An 8,282-nucleotide genomic window follows, 5' to 3' on the forward strand; every position below is an offset into this window, starting at 1 on the left:
TCCAACTCCTCAGAATCATGGCAAGCAGCCTTATTTGGGCATCTCTGGAGCTCAACCAAATCCCCACTTACTTGTTGCACCCTGTCCCCTCTTTTCATCCTCTCTCCTGCACAAATGCTGCTCTCCTGTCTGTGGTAACAGGGGACTCGGTGAGTATCCTTTACTTCCATTTGCATTTGGAGGACATCTTCCAATAAACACCACAATGTTCCTCTTGAGGTTTGAATACAAAATGAGCTGGGGAATTTCGGACAAAGGTAGCATTAGTTTGGAGCACCACAGCCTTCTAGGAGGGGATTTAAGGAGCTTGGAGTGGCTGTGAGAATATCTCTGCTCAAATCCAAAGAGGCAGCTTGGTAAGTGCAAAGTTGAGGAAAGTGTCCTCTTCTCCTTGTATTCTATTAATATTTAGGGCCAGGCTTCAATTATTCATTCCTTCAGGGTGTGCTTTTATCATGTCAGTGCTACAGAATTAGCTTGTGCACTGTCTCTGGGCACTCAGAAAAGACCCTTTCATAATATTTGTGAAATTTCATATCTGAGAGGCCTTTTGCAAGCAAAATGTATGCCATGACATTAGTCAGAAAAAGCAAATCTTCCCCATCCCCACCCAGGGCTTCTTTAGGACCACACAGAGATGAGCCTCAGTAAGATACACAGGATCTGGCCTTGGCTGGAGTTGGGCTAATCCAGCACTGCTTGCTTAGAGATTGGGCCCATTAGTTCTTTTTTTTTTAATTCAAGAACAAGGAGATAGCTAATGCTATTCGATAGACCCAGACCCGTTCCATACACATCCATGACCCCTGGCACAGACAGCTCGTTTGCCTGAGCTGTGGACAAATTGAAGTATGCTGTGATTAAATACTCCAAATTGTTGACATCTGCACTGTAAATACCTGACTTGTTAACAGCTCATCTTCCTGCTGGGTCACAGAGCCTGACAGGCAGTTTGCTCAAACGAGGTTAATCAAATTGCATGTTTTTGAGTGCAGCTTGATCAGGGCAGGGTCTGGGAAGAATTCTACTTTATTTGTCCAAATATTCTTTTTATTTAATTAAGTAAAGCCAACCATGAAATTAGCATTCCCTTTCTCCCTTCAGGAGCCTCAGTGCCTGTGGGAACTCAACATGGCAGAAGTCACTGCAATTTCAGAGTTGGTCAAAACAAGGGACAAACAGAAAAATCTTCTTTATTTCTGCCTTTTGAAAATATTTTGTAAGGTTCTATTCTGGGATGAGATGATAAGACCACGGAAATTTTCACTTACCAAAACTAAGGAAAGATTATTGAGCTGAAAGAGTCACATCCATCAAACATTTTAATTTTTATCGTTATAGAAGATGTTTTGTAAATACTGGCTATTCTAATTAAACTTAAAAGATTGGATTAGTTTTTAAAGCAAAAGAAAAAAATTAGCTAGCACTTTTCCATTTAGAACTTGTTGGAATAAGATAGTCTAACATTTTTTGAAACTGTGTAAAAATATTTTTTGACATAAATCTGATGAAACCTGTTCCTAATCTCCTGCACGGACTGAATTTTGAAGAACTTGAACTTTTCAGATAAGAAGCACAAAAGCATAAAAAAACCCTTGAAGTGAAACATTTTTGCTGAAAAACTGCGGCAGAGATTGCACTACTCCTGAGAAACAGAAGTAGCAGTTAAGATGCATCCAGGTGTGTGTTCATCCTATCAAACAGGGCTAATAACTTGTGTTTCCTTTCTGCAGTCAGTGGAGACACAAGGAACCCCAGAAATGATGTAGCATACTTGTGAGTTGAAGTGTCCTTTTGGGGTTATGGACTTCTCTGTTGACGAGTAGACAAGGCTTCTTTTTCAGCCATCACAGGCACATGGTTACAGCCAGATGGAAAACATAAACCTGTGTTCAAGTGACAAGACTCGGGAGTGACATGCAAACTTCTTCTTGGCTTCAGGCAATGCTTCCCACTTTGGACCTTCACTGACCCCCCTCTGGGCACAATGCTGAGTTACCACTTCTAAAGGGCTCACACAATTTTCAAAGTTCTCAACTATACAGATTTAAAATGTGCTTCAAATCCAGACCAAGAGCACTGGGCAGCTCTGAACTGGTCAGGTTTTGAATCCAGCTGGGTGAGAAATGTCGAGCCAGGTGAGCAGCTTGATGGACTCTGCTTGTGGCTGTTAGCTGTTTGGGGATCATTACTGATGCTGAGACCTGCTGTGACATCTGTGGGCAGGCAGCACCTTGTGCCAGCACAGACCAATGAGCAAACTGCATCCCACCCCAACTGCCCACAGCTGAGCTATGGTAGCACATGTTTTGTCTAACATCTTGTCTGGATTGCGGCAAAGCAGCTTAAAAGGGCTCACCCATCCAGGGCAGAGACATCAGGTGCTGTTACTGTCTTTGCATATCCCACAGGGGAATAAGGCCAAATGTTACTGCTTGGCAAAGCAAATAACCCTGAGCATTGATGCTCCTGCCTTTCCTTTGCTGAAGGCTGTGGGTGCCAGTAGTTGCACACCTTGCAATAGAGGGGATGGGATAGTGATGTCTCGTGCAGATTACTTTGCTTCTGCTGCAGAGTGGAAGTGACAGGAGGCAGGTGCCTGGGCCATTGATTAAAATATAGCCCCTGTTCACAAGAGCACTGTTTAAAGATGCTTTTTATTATTACCACAGGAGCAAAGCTGGCTGTTTCCATAACACCATGAGGTGAACATATGTTTGCTCCACCACAAGCAGCAAGACAGCAACATAAGCCTCTTTCTGGGCAGGAAGCAACAGGTAAGACTGTGACTATTTGGGGATAACCAGCCCCTTATGAAGCCTTATGAAATGTAACATCTCCTGCAAAAAGCTCCCCTGAAAGCATTGTTAGTTGTGATTATGAGAGCAGCCTGATGGAGAGATACCCAGCTCCTTTGCCCTTCCTCACAGGGTCTTTCTGCCAAAAGCTGCAAACCCATTTTATATTAAAGGCTCAGCGTAGCTACAAGGAGGCTCAGTGGGACTCAATTTTTCATTGTGAAATATCAATAGAGACAGCTTTTTTGCATGCTGCCTCTTGTTCCTGCAGCACTGGCTATAATTTCTTATCAGCTCTGGATTCTGCTAGTAACCCCAGCTGAGCACCAGAGAGGTGCCAGCATTAAGAAGAGGGCACAGTGGGCCCTGAGATAGGGGTAGAGTGCAGGAATGGTAACTGGCAGTAAAAGCTGACAACCATAACTTCATGTTGCTTTTAACTATCAGCTCTCTGTAAAAATAAACGTTGAATCCTACAGGGATAGGTGTAAAATTGCAGGGATCTTGCTTTAATCATCATCTAAGCACCCTGTGCTCACTGCTGCTGTCCCAGGGAGGATGGTGCAGTGCCCATCTGGCTCCTTAAACAAGAGGTGGAGATAATGTGAATCCAACACTCTAGCAAGGGGTGTTGGCACTGACAAAATGTGGACTGCCCTTAGGGAACATTTCCAGTCATATCCATGTATCCTGCTGCATCCTGACACTCCTGATCTGGGATGGAAGATGGGCTCCAGGGCAGGGCTCACTTGTCCTCCTCTGTCTCTATTCTTCCTCCTGAGCCGTGCAAACCGTCTGAAGAACAGTAGGGACACCTGTCTTTTTCTTGATCCTGAAGATACAAAGTTAATCTTGAAACATGTGTGAGCACGGGCTGTTGTGAAAGATCTGGATAAATGGGAAAGCTCCTGAGAAAGTAGGAGGCCACAGAAGCAAAGCATTAATAATAGTACAGAGGAGGCTGTCTAGAAGGTGTTGCAGCTCCATTTATCCAGTTCTCTATGTACAGAGGGACATCACTCCATCACAGCTCAGATAGTCTTTGTACATTGAAATATCAGGGACATAGACCTACAGCAGGAGAAAAGAGTTCCCAACATAGGGTGGAAGAACATTAAAAATCCAGAAAAGTTCCAGCTGCTGAATTAAAAGGAGGCATGCAATGGCACCAGAAAAGCAGCAAAGTCTCAATCAACCTGGTAATGACCCTGCAGTAGAGCAGGTTCCCATTACCTTTAAAGAACAAAGCAAATGAGCTTTATGCTGCTATGGCCAAGTATTTAAAAGTGCATTTCATAAACATAGAATTTTTAATGCAAGCCATCCCACCATTAATAACACTCTGCCAGCATTACAAATTGTACTGCAGATGCATGGTTTTGCCAGTTTTGAAACATCAGCAAATTTAGTTTTAATCTGCTGTAGAGCTGGAAATAGTCACTGTAAGGATGACACTGCTTTGCATTCAGTGCATTTATTGAGATGAGAAAACCAGTAGGCATTAATTTAAAGTGATTAATTCAGGAGCATGCAAATGTGAAGTCTGTATGGCAGCAACAAACCACATGTTACAGAACCAGAGTTTGGTTCATTGGTTCCCCAGGGTTCACCACCTCAGAGCAAACCTTCTGTGCACAGGGAGAGAGAACACAGCCTGAAGCCAAAGTGCTGTTACCAATGGGGGATCCAGGATGGGGTTTGGGTTGGCATTCAGCTACCTGGCTGGCTGAAACCCAGCAAGGAGGGAGAGTTGCAGGTGGCAGTGGGCAGTGAGTGGGACATAAGCCTGGCCAGGTGGGACACTGTGGTCCAGAGACTTCATGCACAAGAGGCCTGAAACAAATCCTACCCAAAGAGAGTGCAGGAAAGCTCCTTGTACAAGGAAGGTAGTGTGACCTACCCCTGCTGTGTACATTGCATACTGAATATGACTTGCAGCTATTTGTGACATTTTCAAACACTTGACACTGTGAAAATGCTTTTAAAAGAGAGGAAATAGCCCAAGGAGAGAAGCCTTTCCACAGCCCTCCTCATTCACTGGAGAGCTCTCAGGGGACCTAGGTGAGCTCTGCCCTGGTGAATGGGGCAGAAACATATTCAGGCCCAGTACAAATTGCTCTCAGTTACCACCTGTTGCCAACTTTTGAGATGATGATAGCCATAAGACTCCTCCATCCCACTGGGGACCCCCCCAAAGCTGCAATAAAGAAGCCACTGTAGTGATTTGCCCTCCCCTTCTGAGAACCAAACATTGGCTTGGGCTGCTGTAACACACACACATTCCAGCTGGCAAAGACAAACTGGATCATTAAGACAATAAAAACAGCGAGCATACAGGGAAACATGAAAAAATGACCCTGGGATGCATTCACATTTTATGCATTTGCTGGGATAAAACATTGAGTCTATAATATTAAATCAGAATGTCAAGGAGATAGCTTATGCTAATTTAATTAAAAGCAGCATCCTGGTGCACATGGGTAAGGAGCTGAATTAATATTGTGCACCACCCACTAATTTTGCCTGCCATGGGTGTGCTTAGTCTGGGTCATCCTGATGATGTGCTCACAGCTTTGGTTTTTCTGGACAGGACAAATATACCTCCTGTCCCCCCACCAAAATTAGGTAGGGTCAAATTTTACACTTTTAAGTACCAAAACTCACAAACTGTGTGTAAATACCATCTCTGGGCACCTGGGCAGTAGTTTATCCACCTGCGCTTGAGAGATGGGAGTCCTTGCCTGCCTTCACTTCCCATGGGGAAAAAAAAGAGAGAGGTTTCTCAGGGAAGGCTGAAGTTGAGTGCTGTGAACACCCCTCCCTACACTTTCCTTAAGCATGAAAAGGATTGAACTCTTCTGGAAAATAAACTTGTTGATGGAGTTTGAGATATCATAAAGGTACCATAAACCTTCAGCTTCATGCTTTATATCCTAATTAATGTTTATATCCTGATTAATGTTTATATCCTAACTTTGCTTTGGGCATATTCTCTTCCTTCAGGCATGTGGGAAAATCATCCATCAAGAGCCATATCAGGGTGTGATTTTGGAAAGTCTGACCTTTAAATGGGTGCCAAAATGGAGCTTCACTAGGTGGCTGGCAGAGGCAGGGGATGGCAAGATCTGTCTGCCATTTGGGTGGAGGGAAGCATCCAGCCATTGCTCTCCCTTCTAGCCATCTCCTCCCACTCCTGGCAGTTAGAAATTATAGGGGTGGATGACCATGTTATTTATGCAATGGAAACATCTTAAATCCTCAAAAATAGAAACCAGAAACAAATACCTCACCTCCTTATGTGCTAGACCTTGGCAAAAACTAGGTGATTTTTTAGGAAATTGTCTCTGGGCCCAACTCAAACCTCAGCCAAGCTAATGGAAGACTTTTGGTGAATCTCAAAGGGATATGAATCAAAACTTTTTCTTGTCCCAGAGTTGGATGCAGAAAAGAGCTTAGAGCTCCTTTGTGCAATCCATTGCAATGTGCTGAACTTAGAAAATGCGTTAAAGTCCCTCAAAGTTTCTTGGTAGCACCAAAGCCACCAGACAGCTTCTGAAATGCCAGGTCCTTACTGCTCCATCTTTGGCAAGGCAGTGCTTGTGAAACAAACTTCAGTTTTTCTTTCCCAGTCTGGGTTGGGAAAAGGGACAACAAACAATTAAAACATTGTTGAGTAAGACCTGGTATCAGTCCATAATACTCATTTCACACTTAGATATTCGAATCTTCTTGCAAGAAGCTCTTTGAATGCTTTGGCCCTCTGCAAATTAGGCAAAGAGCTTGAAACCATTGCAGATGGAGCTACTTGGGGCTGAACCTGTAGCCTATTTTGAGCTCATGCAAATCAGAGGCAGTTTGTGTGTCTGTTTGCTTCAATGGGGCACTATGCTCCAAAGTGCTTGGTGGTTAAGGATGCCAAGAAAGTGGAGTTTCATTACTAACTGTGAAAATTGTGGAGGGAAGTGCATCTCTGAGGGTATGAGGATTGCCTTGCTGAAGAATAAGTCTGTCATTATAAGCTGGACTGGGTGCAGTTTTGATGAGAAGAAAGTAAAATAGAAATAAATTGCCGTATAAAGTTCCCTCTTAGTGCTCTAGGCAGAGAAAGCACTAAGCATGAGTGCACTGAATGGGCAACAGAACTCTAAGACTGCAGTAATACCTTCTGCTGATAAGTAATAAGAAGAGCAAAGCATTCATTGGATGACACCTGTAACTCTTCACTGTTAGGCTAAAAATGGCTTATGGAGTGTGTAAGTGCCTTTGCAAAGAAAACTGCTTGTGTGCTGAGATGTCTGTGTTCTGCAGCAGGCTGAGACACTCGGTCACGAGGCCAGTTCTACGCATTAGCTGTGAACATACTGAAAAGAGTTATCATGGAGCAAAGTATCCAGTCTGACATGAGGTGGCAAGACTGAGCTCTTAGAGAGTCCAGGTGTCAGTGAGAATGAGGGATCATTGCCACCATCCAGGGTATTAAGATAGGACCTTTCTAGGGTGCTTCACTGCTGAAATACAGGGGCTCCATTTGTGTGGTCTGTAGAAGAGATTCTTCAGAGATTTCTGAGCCATCATCCTCACTGGTTTATAGAACACCTTGCTGCTGCTGTATAGCACTGGCAGAAAGCTGGCATGCTGCCCTTAGAAAAGATGCAGTAAACATCTGTATTCTGCAAACAGGAGGACTAAGAGGCTGACTTTTCTTCTTCCATTAAAGCTGAGCTCCTCAGATGATAAACACCTACTTCTGAGAGCTGGAAAAAACTAATATGCCAAACTAGGCATGAAATCTGCAATACTTGGGACTTGGATTTGCTCTTTGTTCTGCTTCCCACTAAAGGTTGTGAATGAAGCAAGTTAATAAGTTAATAACTTACTTGCCTGAGAAGTATGTAATGTCAGACCCCCAGAGGAGTTGGAAGTACTGCTCTTACCCCTCGAAATTTCCTGCTGGCTATGAGGTATTCTTTTATCATCACACTTTCAAGTGAAAACACTCTACATTATTCTCTATGACTGTGTTGCAGAACACGGCTTGGGAATGACCTGAATAGGAAGGTCTGACAGATAGCTTTTTCTAAACGCTCCTTAGGGAAAAAAAGCAGACATGACCCTCTGCTAAATTACACCTGTGTTAAAGTAGTGCATTGCCACTGCTATTGACAGCATCACACCTGGGTAAATGAGTGTGAAAGAAGGACTGGGACCAGCATCACATTATTTTCTACTTAGCAGAATTGCTACAGTCTCCCCTAAGGCCAGGGGGGCTGGAAAACCTCTCTGGTTCTGACCTCTTTCCTGAGGTTTGACAGGTCGTTAGAGATGGTGAATTAGCCATATCTTCAATCCAGTCATTTGGGGCTCTTGGAATGTAAATAGCGTTCTAAAGAAGATTTCATTATTTTGGTCTACATCAGTGGAAATGTGCTGTAGGTGATTTGTGAGAAAAGTATTTGAAGCCAATTTGTTGGATATGAGCTGCTG

Source organism: Acanthisitta chloris, unplaced genomic scaffold (assembly GCF_000695815.1).
Source record: "Acanthisitta chloris isolate BGI_N310 unplaced genomic scaffold, ASM69581v1 scaffold3226, whole genome shotgun sequence".
Taxonomy (NCBI): Eukaryota; Metazoa; Chordata; class Aves; order Passeriformes; family Acanthisittidae; genus Acanthisitta; species Acanthisitta chloris.